This window comes from Bos javanicus, chromosome 24, assembly GCF_032452875.1.
Source record: "Bos javanicus breed banteng chromosome 24, ARS-OSU_banteng_1.0, whole genome shotgun sequence".
NCBI lineage: Eukaryota > Metazoa > Chordata > Mammalia > Artiodactyla > Bovidae > Bos > Bos javanicus.
In genome coordinates this window covers 39046833-39066783 of record NC_083891.1, presented here as the reverse complement: position 1 = coordinate 39066783, position 19951 = coordinate 39046833, and the positions used below count along the sequence as shown (strand labels likewise).

Genomic DNA, 19951 nt, shown 5'->3' with positions numbered 1-19951 from the left:
AACACTCTTGTGGCCCCCATAGGAAATTAACATAGGTCATCACCAAGCACAACCAGTATGTGAATTGTCATCTTTGTCTGTCACTTAAAAGACAGTTCAGGTCTTTGTTATCTCTGGTCCTTGGAACAATGCCATACTCACCTCCTGTCTGCCCATCCTTTCTAGTTTTTGCAGTGTTATCAGAATATTTTTCCTATGACATGACTCAAGTCACATTTTCTTCCTCAAAATTTCCCAAAGCTGCAAACCTAAAGAATGCAGGCCCATACACTCCACAGAAACACAGGAACCATGGTTTTCCAACTGTCTCTAATACAGTCTGAAAAATGCCCCTCCATTTTATTCTTTTCCATTAGGTTTATTACAGGACATTGAATATGGTTCCCTGCACTGTACAGCCCTCTCTCCTTTCTATTGCCATCTTCCCTGTCCTGGAAACACGGGGTTACCCACAGACCCGGTCCAGAAGCTCTGCCGCAGCCATTTAACTGTGCACCACTTATCTGGCACTCGATAGTAAACGCAGTACTTGTGTAAATCCATTTTTTCCCTCCCTGAATGAGTCGGTGAGCTCCCAGAAAGGTGACTAGGAGTATTTGGAGAAGCCCTTAAACATTTTAATAAATGTGCCTTGGTTACTTGGCTAGGGCTGTGATATTGCGAGACAAACCTGCAAACCACTCCCCACCCGCCCCAGGCCCGGCCATTTCAGTGGGAAGCGTTATCAATTATGACTTCCCATTAGGCCGGGAAGACCACCTGTAACTGCAGCTTTAGGTTGGGGATGGGGAGACGGTGGGGAGCAGGAGGCTGCCTGGAAAACAGGAAACCTCCCTCAACCTCTAATTCAGATCTTCTCCATTAACTTAGTCTTTCTGGGACACCAACCCGGTGCAAAACACCGCCAATTTGATTTTTTTTTTTTCTTTCAAAAAGGTGGGTGGGGGGAACCTGCAGTCCCCAAGCCAGTAAATAACTCACCTGAAGGTCAGGTACGCCCTCCCCCCACTCTCCCGGGGGTGTCTGGGAGGGGTGGGGGTGGGGGGCGGATAGAGAGCCCGGCAGTGATCGCAGTAGAAACCCGGAGGCTCAGGCGATTGGCAGCGGTCTGGGAGGCGTCCTCCCCAGCCCGACCCCGCGCCGGGATGAAGGCGGAGGCGGCGGCACGACAGCCCTGAAGTCTCCAGCGCCCCCTCCCCCGTGGCCGAGCCGGGCCGGGCGCGTCCCTGGGCGTGTGCCCCGCCGCAGCCCGCGGAGCCTCCCGAGTCTCCTGCCAGCGGGGCGGGGAGCGCGGCAAGCGCCCGCGTCTGCGGCTGCCTCCCCACGCCCGAGCCTCCGCGCCGCGCCGCGCCGAGGACGCGCGCCCCAGCCGGTACCCCCGCCGCCGCCGCCGCCGCGCGCCCGGGCCCCCCGGCCCAGCCCAGGTAACTTTTCTGCCTGCGGGGCCGCGGGGGCCGAGGGAGGCGGAGGGTCGCCGGGGGCGCAGGGCTGGCCGGAGGCCGGGGGCGGGCGCGTGGCTGCGGCGCCGCTCAGCCGCGCGAACCGCGGGAGCCGGGCACCCTCCTCGCTCGGCCCGCCGGGACCCCCGCAGGGACCCCCGGCCCCCTGGCCGAGCCGGGGCGCCGCGCCCGGGGACGTGCCCGCTTCGCCCGCCCTGCGCTGCAGCATCGCAGGGCAGGCGCGCGGCCCGAGCCCCGGCCTCCGGCCCCGGGGGCCTCCCCCGGAGCTCCGGCCGAGAGGGGCGGCTGGCCCCTGCTCGGTCAGTTTCCGAGCCCTCCCCCCGTCCCGGGCGCCATGTTTTGAGTTACCCCTCGGGGTGGGGTGGGGGCGGGGGCGACACTGCGGCGCCGCCTGGGGCTCGGGGAAGCCTGCGCGCGGCGGCGGAGGGTCTGCGCGGGGCTTGGCAGACTCGGGGCCGGTAAGGTGCGCTCGCACAAAAGCATCTGCGCTCCAAGCGGCCGCCGCTTTTATGTAACTTGTCCGCTTCGCCGAAGTGGGGCGGGCGGCGGCCCCCGGACGGCGGCGGAGGCTGCAGCGGGGTGGCCGGGGAGGGGGACGAGGCAGCGTCCTCCTAACGGGGTGCGGAGTTGGGGTAGGGGGTGCTCGGGCACCTGCGGGGCCAGGGACCCGGGGGCGGCGCAGCTCACCTGGCGCCTGTGAGGCTGCACTGCCCCGGGAGGCGTGTGCGCGGGCGGCGCTGCGGCGGCTGGGGGCGGGGAGGCCGGGGCGCGGGGCTCGGGACTCCGGGAGTCGGGGTCTCCGCCAGTTCCGGGCGGGTGTTTCCCGGAGCCTGCCGCGGGGGCCCCTGCTGTCTGGGGTCTCCCCTCTTCTCTCGCCCTCCTTCCCCTCCTTCCCGCTCCCCCCCTCCCCCAAGTTCACGGCTTCTGCAATGCGGTGGGTGTGGTTACCTAGTCTATTGCCCCTCTGGTCCTTCGCCGCGGGAGCGGTGTCTCCTCGGTTTTCAGATTTCCGGATCCCAAGTTGTCTAGGGGTTTTTTTCTCCTTCAGTCCCAGCCCAGGGTTAAAGTTGAGATGGTTGCAGAACACGTAGAAAGATAAAGAGAACATGTGTTGTTAATTACGCCTGGAGGCCGGCCTGAGAAATCCTGAGGGCCAGGCAGCCCTGTCATGCGTCGCTTGCATTTTCGTGTTTAACTTGGTGTTTCAGCTTTTTTTTTTTTTTAAACCTCAGTCTGGCGGAATTGTTTTTGCGGATATCCCGCTCTTCCTTTTTTTTTTGGGGGGGGGGGGGTCCATTTTAGGGTCTCCGGGGCGGCCAGGTGTGCGTTGGAGTTTATCCTGGTAGCATTAACTTTCCTAGTAGAAGAGCCATCAGATCAGACCAAGCACTAAAAACAGTCTTTTTGAATTTTACACTGATTTTTAATGTCTCAAACAAAAATGGTAAACCTCCATTTATGATCTGGGAACCCTAGACACAGCAATTATACAGCAAATTGAGCAGAAAAGCCCTATTAAGGAAAAAGAGCGCATCGAGTTTGAGTAAACTCTGGGGAACGGGAGGTGATTCGTATCTTGGATCAAAAAGCTTTTTTAAAAAATGCACGTTAATTTTGGTATCAGACTTTCAAAACTTTAGTTGGAGTAACAAAGTCATTTCGAGAGGAAATAAATTCCATATTGAGAAGCCTGACTTTAATTTGTTAATTTCAGAAGGCATTGATGAAAATAAAATAGCTGAATACTAAATAGTCTCATTTGCATTATGATTTTCTAGTGGTTTAGAAAAGCAACATACCAGATGCACGAGTTACTGCACACAGTTTATCGAGCTAATACACTTTAGGCAAATAATTTTGGCAGCGCAGAACGTGTTTTCTGAATGATTTCTCAGTAGCGGGAAGAGTGGCTGCTTTATTTAATGTGTAAACCCCTTGGAGCTGAAGGATTGAGAAGATGGAGGTCAAAGGTCAGTATCTCAGAGAGCTGTTTACATTTTTTTTTAAGTCATTTCTTCTGTACCAGTGCGATTTAGGTTAAAAGCAGGTTTTGTCAATTCTTGTACAGTGCTTGGACTTGGGCCAACTTTGAATTGTGTTGAAATAGGAGACCTGGGATTTTTTTTTTAACTTGGTCAGAAGCTATCTTGTCCATACTTTGGTCTTGAAACATTGGTCAAATGCATTAAGGGGCTGCCCAGGGAGAAGGGAGACAACTGTTCATGGACCAAAGATGTTATGATGTCAGTATTTTGTGAATCCTTCCTTGATTTACAGTTTGTTGGGTTATTATGGCAGGGACATACTATCCAGTGTATTTAAGTTAGTGATTTTTTGGGAAAAAAAAAAAAGCCTTAAAATTCACAAAATAGAATTCATGTCCTCTCCAGTAAAATAGAACTCCAAGAGTGAGCTGAGAAATAAAGACATGTTTCTTTTCCTTGAGTATTTGACTCTCATGGAGATTACTTAAGTCCTGGAGTTCCTTGGTCATCTTTCCTCCCCAGCCTCTTCTAAGGATCCAACCATTGTTTTCCTGTGAACGTCAGCTTTATAGTGAAATAGAGACTTACTATGGAAAACCATGACTCAGGTTTATCTCTGGCACCGCTTCCTTTAGAGAGATCTCTGATGGTATCAATGCAGCATCTCTTTCTTTCGGAAGGCTACACAGCTGCTAGCTTGTTGAGAATTCGTCGGGCACTCCTGGAGAGCTCTGCTCTCATTTCATTCCTCTTGGCTGCAGAGAATTGTGTGCTCAGAAGCAGGGTCTGGAGCCGTGAAGTCACTGCCCTGCCCTGTCTGGTGTTGTGACATCACTATGGCTCAAAGGAAACAAGGGTGGGGCAGCAACACCAGACCGTCTAAAGCATCTTGCCGGCATTAACTTTGCCTGATCCATGAATGAGGCTGTCCTTTCTCCAGTTGAACTGCACCATAAGGTATTGTTTGAAGCATGAGATATGGATGCAAGCCTGCATGGGAAAGTGTGTTTCATAGATTAAGGAAGCAGAGCGTTTGTGTGTGTGTGTGCAGTAGTAGAAATGATTGACTCTTCCTCCTGTTAAGGAAAATATTGTTAGTTTTTTAGGAGGGCCATTGAAAAATCATATTTAATTAACGAGTATATATTAATGCAGAGAATAGAGTCAGTATATTTCTTACTCTTTTTGTACCTAAGTAGCATTCTTGCTAAATTCTTGGTGTAGGTGGTTAGTCTTGTCTTTCAAAAGTGTGTGGTGTGGTGTCTGTCGAGATACGGTCTCTTTCTGGGTAGACGGTGTTCTATCTGATGTGTTTTCCAGTGATGTGTTTGCAATTGGCAATTAGAAAAAAAAGATGGGCAAAAGAAAGCAAGAGGTTTCACAAGTGTAGACGATAACCTGCAGTGATTTGGGGTAGTTGATTTCTGTGTAAGTTTTTGGTTTATGTGTAGATGATTTTATAATTTAGCACTTTTGAATTCTCTGAACTGAGCATTCTAGTGCACAGATGATCCCAGACAGGCCGCACCCGAATTTGTGATTAATCAGTTTCCTGTTGTGATTCCTGATTTGAATGTGATGCGAGCATAAAGGAGACCCACAGAACAGCTGCAGCCTGGGGTCTTCTTGCCACCTCTTCAGTAAGATGACTGACCTTTTCTCATGTGAGGATATTATGTGCGTGGGACCTGTGAGCAGTTCTCATTTAACCATGTCACTGTCCAGAACACATTGCCAACGCAAAAGGGAAGGAAAATAAAAAAAAAAAAAAAAAAGGAAGGATAGCCCAAATAGAGAAGTTGAAATTAAGTACCAGAACTGCAGCTCGATTCGTTGAAACGTCTTTGGTGTTGCGTTTTTAGATTTAACCATGATTGGCTAAATTGCACACTTCACAATTGTAAGCTTCTATTAGCGCCAAACCCCTAATTCTTTGGTAATTTGCAGTACAGAGGAAAAAGCTGACAACTTAATTTTTAGATGGCTGACATTTTGATGCACTGTTCTTATAACCCTTCCTTACAGACTTTAAAAAAAAGCAAAAGCAGAAAGGTTTGTATTCAATCTAGAGAACAGTTGGGATACTTCCTCTGCCTCATGCACTGTTTTTTTCTCTCCACTTAAACTGAATGAGTGCCTGTTGTTTGGAGGGACTTATTTTCCTTTTGCTTGGAGTTTCATTCCCAGACCAGCACAGGTCTAAACTCATAGAGTGTTGAGTAAATATTTATGGAATTGTATTAAGAAGTGAGGCCGTATGTGACTTATGCTTCACTATTAAAGAATAGTCGACAAGGCTTAAAAAGCATGGCCACTTCCTTAAAAATGAGAATGTTCAGACTCTTGTATGCAGCTGTTTCTAACCGCACGGTCCTCTTCATAATGAGTTTGCTGCTCTGGCCACAGCTCAGATTAGGTAGGTTCTAGAGGTTTTGTCTGATCCAAGAAGAGAATACTGCAGGTACCGTGAGAAAAAAGGACGGCTTCTTTGAGAGAAGATGGGCAGGCAGCCTGCTTCCCTTCCTGCCATCTCTAATTGGTGTCATGGGGACATCAGTAGAGCAGATGTACTCAGAAGAAGGGGAGAGGGATCAGATGGAGGGAGACAAAAGCAGAATGAGGGCTGGGCCATCATATTGATCTTGATGTTGAACTAAGAAGAGAAAAACTATTTTCTCCTTAAAAATTTTTTTATTTTAATGTTTTTATTGGAATATAATTGCCCTAAGATGTTGTGTTAGTTTCTGCTGTACAGTGAAATGAATCAGCCATATGCATACATATATCCCCTCCCTTTTGAGTCTGCCTCCCACCCCACTCCCCCATCCCCACCCTTCTAGGTCATCACAGAGCCCTGAGCTGAGCTTCCTGTGCTTTATAACAGGTTCCCATTAGCCATCTATGTAGATCTCTCTTCTTTGGTCATTTTTTTATATATGTTGTATTTACATTCTCCAGTAGTGACTTTCTCTGTGTTTTAGTCAAGCTCCACATTTCATCCTTTCTCTAAAACAAACCTTTTTTTTTTTTTTTCCACATTTGCACATCTCTGAAATTGGGATATGTCTTACAGTTGCTCTCAGCCATATGGCAGAGAGAAAGCTGGCAACTGAATTCATTGATAAAGACGCAGACGTCAAAAATTGGAGATTGGGTGTCAGTTGATTGGAAGGAAATCTTGGAGACATAATGGAGCACGCATAAGAAATAGCGCATCACCCATGAAGAAACATAGGTGGTATTTCCTGTGTAAAGGCATAGATCACGGTAACTGAATCAGCATGCAATTTGAGAAAGTTGGATTTTGACCTGTAATAGAATTTTTTTGAGTACCTTGGCTAGTTTATTTTGTTTCTCTTTGTGCATGCAGAGAATATGTAATTAAGTGTAAGAGTTCTCTAAATAACTAGAAAATTAAAATTCCAACATATGAGTCACCACTTAATTGGCAGAGTGCTACGTATTGCGTTATTTCTTAGAATTAACAGTGTCATGAATTTTATGAGATAGGGTTTGTACTTGGCTATGCAAATTTTAAAAATGCTCTGTGATGTTCAGTGCTTATTCACATGCCCCCTTCTATGTATTTGGTAACTGAGGTGCATCCCTCTGTAGGAAAAACCTATTGAGCGGTTTTCATTTTCAAGTTTGGCTTTTCCATTTGGGTCCTTGAAAGATGGTTGGACTTTGACTAGTCATTGAGAATACATTCCAGATAGAACACTCTGAAAGGTAGGAGGCCTCAAGGTAACTGGAATGTAGTCTTTACCCTGCAGAGTAATAAGAGATGAGTCTCAGGAGAGAGTGTGGGGCCTTACGGTGAATATGAAACTAAGGAACATTTTGCACTTTGCTAGGTACTAGGGAGCCATTGAAAGTAGTGGAGTAGGAAAGACAGTGTTCATCTGGTGATCAATGCAGGGTGTATTAGAAGAACAGGAGTCTGGGGACAGATGACCTTTTGTTAAAGGAGTAATCCAAAAAATTTCAGAAATTGTATGTAATGCTAGTTCCTTTCAGCGATTGATATTTTGGCAACTCATGACATATTTTTTGTGATCGTATTTAGTTGAAGCCTAATTATTACTTTTGGACTGATTAGGGTGGAAAATGAAATGTTCAGAAGATGGAATGATTTTCATTCCTATTTTTCCTTCCAGTTAAAACCTCTCTGTTATTTCAGGTATTAAGAATAATGCATACTCCCTGTAAAATATTTTCTAATAATACTGAAAGACAAGCAGAAGAAACTGCACTGTCTAGAGGCCACTGTTGATAATTGTGCTCAGTTGCTCAGTCGTGTGCTCCTCTTTGTGGCCCCATGAACTGTAGCCCGCCAGGCTCCTCTGTCCATGAAATTTTTCTGGCAAGAATACTGGAGTGGTTGACATTTCCTTCTCCAGGAGATCTTCCTAACCCAGGGATTGAACCCTCTTCTCTTGTATCTTCTGCATTGGCAGGAGGATTCTTTACCACTCACCTGGGAAGTGACTAAAACAACAACAATAACAATGTGTGTCTTGGAATCTGACAGCCCTGGGATGGGCTCCTAGGCTTGCTATGTGGTTGCTGTGTGATGTGGGTCAAGTCTCTTAACTTTTTGAGTCTATTTGATCACTTACAAAATGGCCATAATGTTTAGATCCCGAGGTTGCTGCTGCTACTGCTAAGTCACTTCAGTCATGTCCGGCTCTGTGCGACCCCATAGACAGCAGCCCAACAGACTCCCCTGTCCCTGGGATTCTCCAGGCAAGAACACTGGAGTGGGTTGCCATTTCCTTCTCCAATGCATGAAAGTGAAAGTAAAGTCGCTCAGTCGTGTCCGACCCTCAGCGACCCCATGGACTGCAGCCTACCAGGCTCCTCCATCCATGGGATTTTCCAGGCAAGAGTACTGGAGTGGGGTGCCATTGCCTTCTCTGAGATTCCCGAGGTTATGAGGGTTAAATGATGCAGTACACACAAAGCACTGCATGTGGTACCTGGTACATCACAAGTGTCTAATTAATAGACACGGATTCCTGTCGTTGTTCAGCTGATGAGTCACGTCCAACTCTTTGCAACCCAGTGGACTGTAGCCCGCCAGGCTCCTCTGTCCACGGGATTTCCCAGGCAAGAATACTGGAGTGGGTTGCCATTTCCTTCTCCAGGGGATCTGCCCAACCCAGGGCTCAAACCTGAGTCTCCCGCATTGCGGGCGAATTCTTCACCACTGAGCCACCAGGGAAGCCCTACTGGCTAGTGTCTTAATAAAGATAATACACTGGAAATAAATAGTCCTAATGATTGTGAGAATGCTCAGCATGGAGGAAAGACCCTTGTCTGGGTTTCTGTATGGCTGATCCATCATTTACCACTTTTGTAGCCCTAGGAAATGAATATAAAATTTAAAAGGTTAAGGAAGTAGGATTAAGGGTTAGTTTTCTTATCTGTTAAGTAGGGATGATAATCATGTAGTGTAATGGTCTGGAGTATGAAATGAATGTCTAATTGAAAATATGTGGCTCTTTAATACATCTTCAGTTGAGGTTAGTTTTCTCTCCTTATGATGAATAATAGAAAAATGGAGTGAAGTTAGTAAAGCAGAGATGCTTCTATGAGAAAATGTGATCTGCTGATCAAAATCAGGCTGAGTACTTTGGGTCTTACAGATACTTTCAAGATATTGTGAAATTCTTAACTTTCATATGGGGGCAACAAAACAAAGCATTGATTTAATAGGATCTGAAAATGAATTCGCTGATTCAGCAGACATGAATTTGAGCAAATTCGGGGAGATAGTGAAGGACAGAGGAGCCTGGTGGGCTACAGTCCATGGAGTTGCAAAGAGTTGGATACAACTGAGTGACTGAACAACAAAAGCAACAGCAAAGAAAAATGAACTCAAGAGGGAGCTTCCGGGGGACTTCCTGGTGGTCCAGTGGCTAAGACTCGGCGTTCCCAGTGCAGGGGCCCGGGTTTGATCCCTACTCAGGGAACTAGATCCCACATGCCACGACTAAGAGTTTGCATGCTGCAGCTAAAGGTCCTGTATGCTGTGCTTAAGACCTGGCACAGCCAAATAAATTAAAAAAAAAGAGGGAGCTTCCAGTCCTTGGACCTACAGTTTCGATGCAGCCTAAGGGTCTTCAGAAGCTTGTCTGACGCTATGGCCCAGTCTCAGTAGAGACCCAGCAGGTCGCCACCCCCAGCAGATAGCCTTTCAGTTCTCACTGTGCCTTCTGCAGGTGTCTTCAGACACCATCTTGGAGTCACCTCTGCTCTCCTGGATGCTGTATTTCAAGCTGGGGGACCAGCAATACGCAAATAGGATTTCAGATTGGGATGAATGTTCTGAAGCAGGACCAGGTCACAGTGTTGATGGGTGTAGAGGACTGCTTCAGCTACTGTAACTTGGGGACGGTTAACATTTAGTTAAGTCCGTCCTTCTTGTTTGCACCCTTCCTCTGCAAGTGAGACATCAACCCTTAGGTGGTAATCGGTGCCAGGCAAGAGTCACATCTTCCATCAGCTGCATGTCTTTGGGCCTCGTACAGCGCCTGGCTGTAGTCCCAGGCATGCTCCTCTGTCCATGGAATTCTCCAGGCAAGAACAGTGGAGTGGGTTGCCATTCCCTTCTCCAGAGAATCTTCCCAACCCAGGCATTGAGCTCAGGTCTCCTGCATTGCAGGCAGACTGTTAACCATCTGAGCCACCAGGGAAGCCCAGCTACTGAAAACATAGCTTTTATACTCACCAAGCCCTCTCTTGTACCTTACCTTTCTTGTGATATGATTTTTACTGAGACCATGCATTCTTTTCTTATTTCTTAAGTTTGATCTCTTGAACCTTCCCACTCAGATGTGGGCTTAACCATGCATGAAACTAATGGAGCCTATGCTGCTGCTGCTGCTGCTAAGTCACTTCAGTTGTTTCCAACTCTGTGCGACCCCACAGACGGCAGCCCACCAGGCTCCCCCGTCCCTGGGATTCTCCAGGCAAGAACACTGGAGTGGGTTGCCATTTCCTTCTCCAATGCATGAAAGTGAAAAGTGAAAGTGAAGACGCTCAGCCATATCCGACTTTTAGCGACCCCGTGGACTGCAGCCTACCAGGCTCCTCCATCCATGAGATTTTCCAGGCAAAAGTACTGAAGTGGGGTGCCATTGCCTTCTCTGAACGGAGCCTATACTTAAGTTTAAATTCAAACTGTATCATCTTTTTCTTAGAGAACATTTCCAAAATTCGTTTAAGTGTCAGTGTTTATGAAACCTACACCTGCCTCTGATCTCAACCTGTATTCAGTTCAGTTCAGTCTCTCAGTCATGTCCGACTCTTTACGACCCCATGAATCGCAGCACGCCAGGCCTCCCTGTCCATCACCAGCTCCCGGAGTTCACTGAGACTCCTGTCCATCGAGTCGGTGATGCCATCTAGCCATCTCATCCTCTGTCGTCCCCTTCTCCTCCTGCCCCCAATCCCTCCCAGCATCAGAGTCTTTTCCAATGAGTCAACTCTTTGCATGAGGTGGCCAAAGTACTGGAGTTGCAGCTTTAGCATCATTCCTTCCAAAGAAATCCCAGGGCTGATCTCCTTCAGAATGGACTGGTTGGATCTCCTTGCAGTCCAAGGGACTCTCTCCACCCTTTTCTGAATTCTTACTGCAAATGTGGTTCACCCGAACCCAGAACTTTACTGTGTCCCAGTTCATCTTCTCATGGGTGCACACGAAAGGTGTCCAAAGACTTGGATTTGTGACTTGACTAAAAAGCTTCTGGACCTCTCAGAGATGTAAATTCTCATGTAGGAGTGTAGAACAACCCTTCCTTCCTGCGGAATCACCTGCATGTAGTTCAGTCGCTCAGTTGTGTTTGATTCCTTGTGACCCCATGGACTGCAGCATGTCAGGCTTCCTTGTCCTTCACTGTCTCCTGGAGTTTGCTCAAACTCATGTCCATTGAGTCAGTGATGCCATCCAACCATCTCATCCCGTTGCCCCCTTCTGCTTTCTATCTTACCCAGCATCAGAGTCTTTTCCAATGAGTCGGCTCTTCGCATCAGGTTACCAAAGTGTTGGAGCTTCAGCTTCAGCATCAGTCCTTCCAATGAATATTCAGGGTTGATGTCCTTTAGGATTGACTTAATTGATCTCCTTGCAGTCCAAGGGACTCTCAAGAGTCTTCTCTAGCACCACGAGTTGAAAGCATCAGTTCTTCAGCGCTCAGCCTTCTTTATGGTCCAACTCTCACATCTGTACATGACTACTGGAAAAACCATAGCTTTGACCAGATGGACCTTTGTTGGCAAAGTAGCGTCTCTGTTTTTGTCACTGTCATGAGCCAATGGTACTTTTCCATTGATCCAATCCAATTTTCAAGCTGTAAGATGTAGAATATGATGATAATCAGTGTTTTGTTTTTTTTTAGTGAGTTAAGGTAGCAGACATTTAGTTGAAGAAACATCTTGGATTTCTTCCATGCTTTGCTCCCACCATCCTGTGCCTTCATTCCTTCTCCTGATGATGAAATACATCCTGAGGACTTTGCATTAGCACTGTGCCAGTGTCAGCGACAGAGCAAAAATGAAAATAAGAAGCAGCCACTCGCTGGGCTCCCCCAGGGCACAGAGCTGTCACTGCCTGTGAAAGGGGCATCGGGCTCCAAGTTCTCCCCAAGAAGCTCACCACTCAGACTTGGGATGTGGTCCTGGCAGAAGGGAGTGAGGTCTAACCTAGACCTGAACAGTGGCCAGGAGTCAGCATGTGGTGGAGAAGGGGAGGGTCTGGTAGGATCCAGAGTGGACTAGAGAGGGGGTGTTTGTGGGGTGACTGACAAGCAGGTACAAAGGCCAAGGGGGAAAGGATGCTTAGTCAGACATGGTACACGACTGAGGGATGAGACTGGATCCAGGAAGAACACTGGGGAGGTGACAGTGTTGCAGAGGTCCATGGGGTCCACAGGACATCCAGGGAGAGATGTCCGGTAGCTTTCACACCAGAGCACTCCAGCTTCTAGATCAAGATGGGGACTCATTACAAAAGGATGCTATTAATGCCTTGGAAGCTGAGGCCCGGGAGAGGGTGAGTGAATAGGGTGTGCAGAGGAGGAGGGGGATGGGGGGCAGACACACCTGGAAGCGTGTTTAGAAGGAGCAGTGCTCAGGGCTCCTGGGCACCCAGGAGCACCGAGGCTGTCTTGTGCCTGAAACAGCTTTGGTTCAGCTGCTGACATTGGTGTCTCACAGGGACTCAGAGAGCAGGACCCGTCTCCTCTGGGAGCACCTGGTGTTTCTGCTTCCTTGCGTTCCTTGGTTTTGAGGATGGAGCGAACTGCTGGAGGTAGAGGTCTGGGTGGGGGCAGCAGGAATTGGGGGAGCCCAGGCCCCCAGGAATCTTTCCCACATACAGGTGAGGTGTGAATTACACGCCTGCATATAAGAGGTCCTGGTATCCATGGCGTTTTATTTTTTTTAAAGAAGTACATTGAGAAGCAGAGGTGACATGGCTAAAAGTGCCCGCCTCCTACGCGGATGAGGGGCTGTGTCTAAGGTGACACTGGTGACAGTGGAAAGCACTGAACATAGATTTCGGCCTTCTGTGCAGCCCTTGTTTGTGGACCCTAAAAGGCTCTGATGTGTCGTTTGAGAGCTAGGAAAGTGAGGACAGCTTTTCCAGTCCCTTAATTTGTTTCCTGTCTCCTTGTACCAGAAACGTTTCCACCAGTGGTAAAATATTCTTGATCACAGCAGATTAGAAATACTGGACAGCCTTGTCCATTACGTAGAGATCCGTGTCAGGATGACCCATGGATGGGTCTTAACTCAGATCTCAGAGGACGTCGAGATGGGGTGATGATCTCTCTTAGAAATAGTGTGTAATATTTCTGATACCTGAAAAAGTTGAGTAATAGGTACAGTGACCACCTCTGTATCCCACATCCAGTTTTAAGAGATAAAACTTTTAAAAAATGTCACTTTTTAATGATGTTTTTATCTCTTAAAAACATCACTTTTTAAGAGAGAGAGCATTATCCCAAATTGCTTACTTTCCCTGTGTTCTCCTCTGCAGTTGTACCTCCCTCCCTCCTAGGATTCTCTATAGCATCACTAAATTATTTGTGGTGGTGTTCACATTTAAGCAACTTTAAACAGTGTCTTGTACCTGTCCCTCTGCAGCTTTGTTCATCCTGTAGGCTCCATGACCTCCAGGAGCCCATGGTGTAGTTCTTGGGGGTGAAAACTGATGCTTTAACCAGAGCTCATGGCTTCCTCACCAGGCCTTGAACAGGATTGTGCTTCTCACCTCAGAACATGGTACAACCCTATATCTTCACGCTGTGTATCCCTGGATTCAGCCAACCATGGATTGAAAAATACTTCTTCAGAATGTTCTAGAAAGTTCAAAAAAAGCAAAATGTAAATTTGTCCCCAGCAGCTATTTACATAGTACTTGCATTGTATTTACAACTATTTACATAGTATTTCCATTGTGTTAGGTGTTATTGAAAAATATTTTTTTAGAATGTTCCAGAAAATTTCAAAAATCAAAACTTGAATTTGCCCCCAACAATTATTTACATAGCATTTGCATTGTATTGACAACTATTTACCGAGTATTTCCATTGTGTTAGGCATTATAAGTAATCTGCATGCTCAGTCACTTCAATAGTGTCTGACTCTTCGCAACCCTGTGGATTGTAGCCTGCTAGGCTCCTCTGCCCATGGGATTTCCCAGGCAATACTGGAGTGGGTGGCCATTTTCCTCCTCCAGGGGATCTTCCTGAACCAGGGATTGAACCTGTGTCTCCTACATTGCAGGCAGATTCTTTACCTGCAGAGCCATCAGGGAATCCCATAAGTAATCTAGAGATGATTTAAAGTCTATGGGAAGATGTGCAGGGGTTAAGCAAATACAGTGCCATTTTATAGGCTTCCCAGGTGACTCAGTGGTGAAGAACCCACCTGCCAATGCGGGAGATGAGGGTTTGATCTTTTGGGTCAGGAATATCCCCTAAAGGAGGGTCAGGAAGATCCCCTGGAGGAGGGCATGGCAACTCACTCCAGTATTCTTGCCTGGAGAATTCTATGGACAGAGGAGTCTGGCAGGCTACAGTCCCTGAAAGGTAGCAAGAGTCAGACATGACTGAGTGACTGAGCATGTGCCATTTTACATAAGAGACTTGAGCTTCTATGGAATTTGGTATCTGAGGGTGTCCTGGAATCAATCACCCCTCCCCAAGACAGACACCAAGGGATGAGTGTCCTTGCTGCCCATCAGCCTAAGACGTCCTGCCTCTGCACCTGCACCCCATCGCCTCTCACCCCACCCAGCACTGACTCCCTGCTCTGCATCCATTTTCTTCATATGAGTATATGTTTTACTTGTTTGTGTCTGTCGTGTGCCTCCCCCAACCAGAGCATCTGCTTCATCTGTTCTAGGACTTAACATCTGTACTGTTCACCATGGACCCCAGCTTTGAGAACAGTGCTGCTCAGTACCCAGCTAACTGAAGGAGTCCTTCAAGATACGATGTGATAGGAATTTGCCACGTTTTTATTGTCGACCTTTTAGTTGTGGTGGTTTGTCTACTATGAATAAACCTACATTGTACATACATGCAGGAGTCTTCTTTTTTTTAGAAAACAAACACATTTCATTATCAATCCAAAAATAAAAGAAGAAGATGTGAGCTTACGAAGGAGAACTTTTTATTGATCCATCTTTAACCTTTGATTTAGTGGATACGGTTGTGTTCAGAGTGATTTAATGTTGAATTGTAAATATAGCTTCAGTAAGTGAGGCCCCCTGATGGGAAAAGCTGGCCTGTGTGGCCCGAGGTATCTTGCCAAGAGGTGAAGGAGCCAGTGTGTGTGCACCAGGTCGAGACCTTCCTGCTCAGAGCTGTGAGCTCAGCCATGCTTCCCAGAGTGACAGTTGGGTTCCAGTCATTTTCAATTAATTTGGACTTGCAGTTCTTTATGCTCATTAGAGTATCGTAATTTTCCCCCTCCTCAAGAATTAGCACTTCCACAATCATCTGTACCTTCCCAGACATGCCATCTGGCCTGCCCCCTTCTTTCCCTTCCATTATTAGCACAGTCAAAGGTAAACACGTTTTTTTTGCCCCTCTTCCTTACCGATGAATATTCCATTTTCTTGTAATTTGGAAGATAATTCGTACACCTCTCGTTTTCACTCTTTGTATTCAGTGCTGGAAAATCAAAGTGTGCTTGGTTTTCTGGGCTCTTTAATGAAGCATCAAGTCGATAGTGAGGTTTTGATTAGATGTGCATTCTAATTAAAGGAAAACAAATGATAAATTTCCACTTGGATTGCCATAGAAAGTGATTCCAACATATAAGGATAGATAGTCATGGTATCCTATCAGCAAAATAATTTATAACTTGGTTTTGAAGAATTTCTTATCCAAAAGAAAGCTTTCATGACTGCCCTTTTTTCTGCTTCTTTTATTGACAGTATTTTTCTCTGAATCTGTGTATCTTGTCTACTCTTGGGGAGGGTGGAGACCTGGAATTTCTCTATCCAGGTATTCCAGAAGCATTGGTGAAATGGAATGTTCTCCCTCCATTGAGAAATTTGTTTTCCGTTATGTTCCTTTTTTCTTGATGCCAGCAATGACATGTTCTTGGATGAGCCTTTGAGTTCAGGATGGTGAGTTGAATGTGCCTGGTTGATAAAGGGGAGCTGACTGAGTGGTAAAGCAGATCAGTTCAGTTCAGTTGCTCAGTCGTGTCCAACTCTTTGCGACCCCATGAACCACAGCACGCCAGGGCTCCCTGTCCATCACCAATTCCCAGAGTCCACCCAAACCCATGTCCATCAAGTTGGTGATGCCATCCAGCCATCTCATCCTCTGTCATCCCCTTCTCCTCCTGCCCTCAATCTTTCCCAGCATCAGGGTCTTTTCAAATGAGTCAGCTCTTTACATCAGGTGGCCAAAGTCTTGGAGTTTCAGCATCAGTCCTTCCAATGAACACCCAGGACTGATCTCCTTTAGGATGAACTGCTTGGATCTCCTTGCAGTCCAAGGGACTCTCAAGAGTCTTCTCCAACAGCATAGTTCAAAAGCATCAATTCTTCAGTGCTCAGCTTTCTTCACAGTCCAACTCTCACATCCATACATGACCACTGGAAAAACCATAGCCTTGACTAGACAGACCTTTGTTGGCAAAGTAATGTCTCTGCTTGTGAATATGCTATCTAGGTTGGTCATAACTTTCCTTCCAAAGGAGTAAGCGTCTTTTAATTTCATGGCTGCAGTTACCATCTGCAGTGATTTTGGAACCCAGAAAGATAGTCAGCCACTGTTTCCATTGTTTCCCCATCTATTTCCCATGAAGTGATGGGACCAGATGCCATGATCTTCGTTTTCTGAATGTTGAGCGTTAAGCCCACTTTTTCACTCTCCTCTTTCACTTTCATCAAGAGGCTCTTTAGTTCTTCCTCACTTTCTGCCATAAGGGTGGTGTCATCTGCATATCTGAGGTTATTGATATTTCTCCCGGCAATCTTAATTCCAGCTTGTGCTTCCTCTAGCCCAGCATTCCTCATGATGTACTCTGCATTTAAGTTAAATAAGCAGGGTGACAGTATACAGCCTTAACATACTCCTTTTCCTATTTGGAACCAGTCTGTTGTTCCATGTCCAGTTCTAACTGTTTTTTTTTTTTTTCTATTTTTTTAAAATTAATTTTATTTTATTTTTAAACCTTACATAATTGTATTAGTTTTGCCAAATATCAAAATGAATCCACCACAGGTATACATGTGTTCCCCATCCTGAACCCTCCTCCCTCCTCCCTCCCCATACCATCCCTCTGGGTCATCCCAGTGCACCAGCCCCAAGCATCCAGCATCGTGCATTGAACCTAGACTGGCATCTCGTTTCATACATGACATTTCACATGTTTCAATGCCATTCTCCCAAATCTTCCCACCCTCTCCCTCTCCCACAGAGTCCATAAGACTGTTCTATACATCAGTGTCTCTTTGCTTCTTGACCTGCATACAGATTTCTCAAGAGGCAGATCAGGTGGTCTGGGATTCCCATCTCTTTCACAATTTTCCACAGTTTATTGTGATCCACACAGTCAAAGGCTTTGGCATAGTCAATAAAGCAGAAATAGATGTTTTTCTGGATAGCAGCTTAGATATTCTCTGATGACCACGGGCGTGGCTAGCGTGCACCCCCTGCCCCCATCATCCCCCATTGTCATTCCTCCTGACCTACATCCATGCATGACCACACAATAGTTCTGAGCAGGCCGCACTGGTGCCCTGCCTCTGGCTTCTCTGGTTTTAGGTGATCTGATAACAGCCATTACTCATTTTGAAGCCATCATTTCTCAGCATAGGCAGTCTGGATTCTGTCTTAGACCCAGATTAGCAAGTTGGAAACTGCTTTAAAGGGTTTGTTAATTGTTGTTATGGCTTTATAAAAGTGAAATAGAATTACCTGATAGAGCAGTCTTGTTTCTTGGCATTCTTTTATCTGATACTGGAAAGAGGATAATGTTGAAATCCCGTTCAGTAGAAACAGCATCACCACAGTCTTCAGAAGTGTTAAATGTGCATTGACTGTTTCTCCTATGGAAGGAATCTTCTTGGGAGATGTACTGAGGACAGTGTGGTGATTTGAATGCATTTGTTTCATTTAGGGTAGGTGATTCTGTGGTACTTGCTGCTGCGGTTGTTCAGTTGCTCAGTTGTGTCTGACTCTTTGCAACCCCATGGACCACAGCACACTAGGCTTCCCTGACCTTCACTGTCCCCAGAATTTGCTCAGACTCATGTCTGTTGAGTCGGTGATGCCATCCATCCATTTCAACTTCTGTCGTCCCCTTCTCCTCTTGCCCTCTATCTTTCCCAGCATCAGAGTCTTTTCCAGTGAGTCAGCTCTTTGCATCAGGTGACCGAAGTATCGGAGCTTCAGCTTTAGCATCAGTCCTTCCAATGAGTATTCAGGGTTGATTTCCTTTAGGATTCACTGGTTTGATCTTGCTGTCTTAACCTATTTTATCATTAATTGCATTTCACATGAGCAGGTTTTAGATATTTCCTTTTTAAAGAGCACTTTGATTGTGGAAACATTGGGTTTGAATTCCTGGAAGATACTGTACGTGGAAGAACAATTTTATTATTTGTCTTATTTGATGGGCTGCTGCTGCTGCTGCTGCTAAGTCGCTTCAGTCGTGTCCAACTCTGTGTGACCCCATAGACGGCAGCCCACCAGGCTCCCCCGTCCCTGGATTCTCCAGGCAAGAACACTGGAGTGGGTTGCCATTTCCTTCTCCAGTGCATTAAAGTGAAAAATGAAAGTGAAGTCGCTCAGTCATGTCTGACTCTTTAGCGACCCCATGGACTGCAGCCTACCAGGCTCCTCCATCCATGGGATTTTCCAGGCAAGAGTACTGGAGTGGGGTGCCACTGCCTTCTCCTATTTGATGGGCAGTGACCTTAATAACAAAATAGTACTCTGATGGTAAATGTATTATTATACGTGGGCCTTTTCTAACCACCACAGTTTGACTCCCGGGAGGCGCTTAACCACTCTGACCTGGCTCCATCCTTGCCCTTGTGAGGCAAGCAATTTAGCTGGATTGTCTTCTGTGATTAATGCTCTGTGACTCAAAAACATATCCAACTTTTTCAGCTCAGAAATAAATCTGCTGACCTCGTTTCTTTGGCCTCTATTGCTCGCTCCTTGATTTGAAGCATCTTTCTTTGGGGGCATCTCTGGTTTGACACATTTGAAACATCATTGGTTACTACCTGTTGTTAGTGTGTCAGGACACCCAGCAGGAAGTAGGAAATGTAGCCGAAGAGCAGGGACAGGACCTTGACTTGCCGCAAAAGATGAAGCAGTCTCGTTCCTGAGCTGTGTTTGAGGCTTTCATCCCTGAGGACGTTGTAGGTTGGGCTGTGCTCATTTATAACACTTGGGGAGCACAGTGAAGGGGGTGAAACACTCCCTCCCAGTGTTTCCCTGAGGACCGAAGAGCAAAGCTGGGGGATAACTAACCACAGGAGGAAGGGACCAGATATGCTCAGCTGAATCCCCCTCAGTGCAGGGGAAGGAGGGTGAGTCCTTTCTAAGGAAAAACAGACCATCCTGTGTGTCGGATGGACCTCATGGTTGAAGCTAAGATGATCCCATGGTCAGGGGCAGCAGTGGTCCTGCAGGAACTCAGCAAGGAGACACCTGCAAAGGCTTCCTCCAACACGGGATGTCCCCAGTGCTCTGCAGAGCCTCCTTAGGGACCTTGAGCAGGGGAGACACAGCTGGTGGCTTCAGTACCTTCTCTTGACAAAGCCCGGAGCAGTTCAGAGGCCCCACCCTGTGCTCTTAAACATAGTTGGCATTGGATCTGTTGTTTCAAAGTTCTTGGTTGTAAGTGCTAAGTGACTCTTTTGCCTGAGAATTTTTGAAAAGGAAAAAAATGGGAAACAGCCTGACGTATCAGGAGTTCCTGAGATGTAGGGTGGATAGGAGAACAGGGCTGAAGAGA

The 19951-nt window shown here is 46.8% G+C and overlaps 1 protein-coding gene across 1 annotated transcript in view; it reads left to right on the top strand.

Moving 5' to 3' along the window:
- Nucleotides 1-1329: 1329 nt before the first annotated feature.
- Nucleotides 1330-19951, top strand: part of EPB41L3 (erythrocyte membrane protein band 4.1 like 3) — a 145952-nt gene continuing 127330 nt past the window's right edge. The window contains exon 1 of the mRNA XM_061399880.1: nt 1330-1424. The gene's annotated coding sequence lies outside the window, so the exon portion shown is untranslated. The remainder of the gene's footprint in view (nt 1425-19951) is intronic.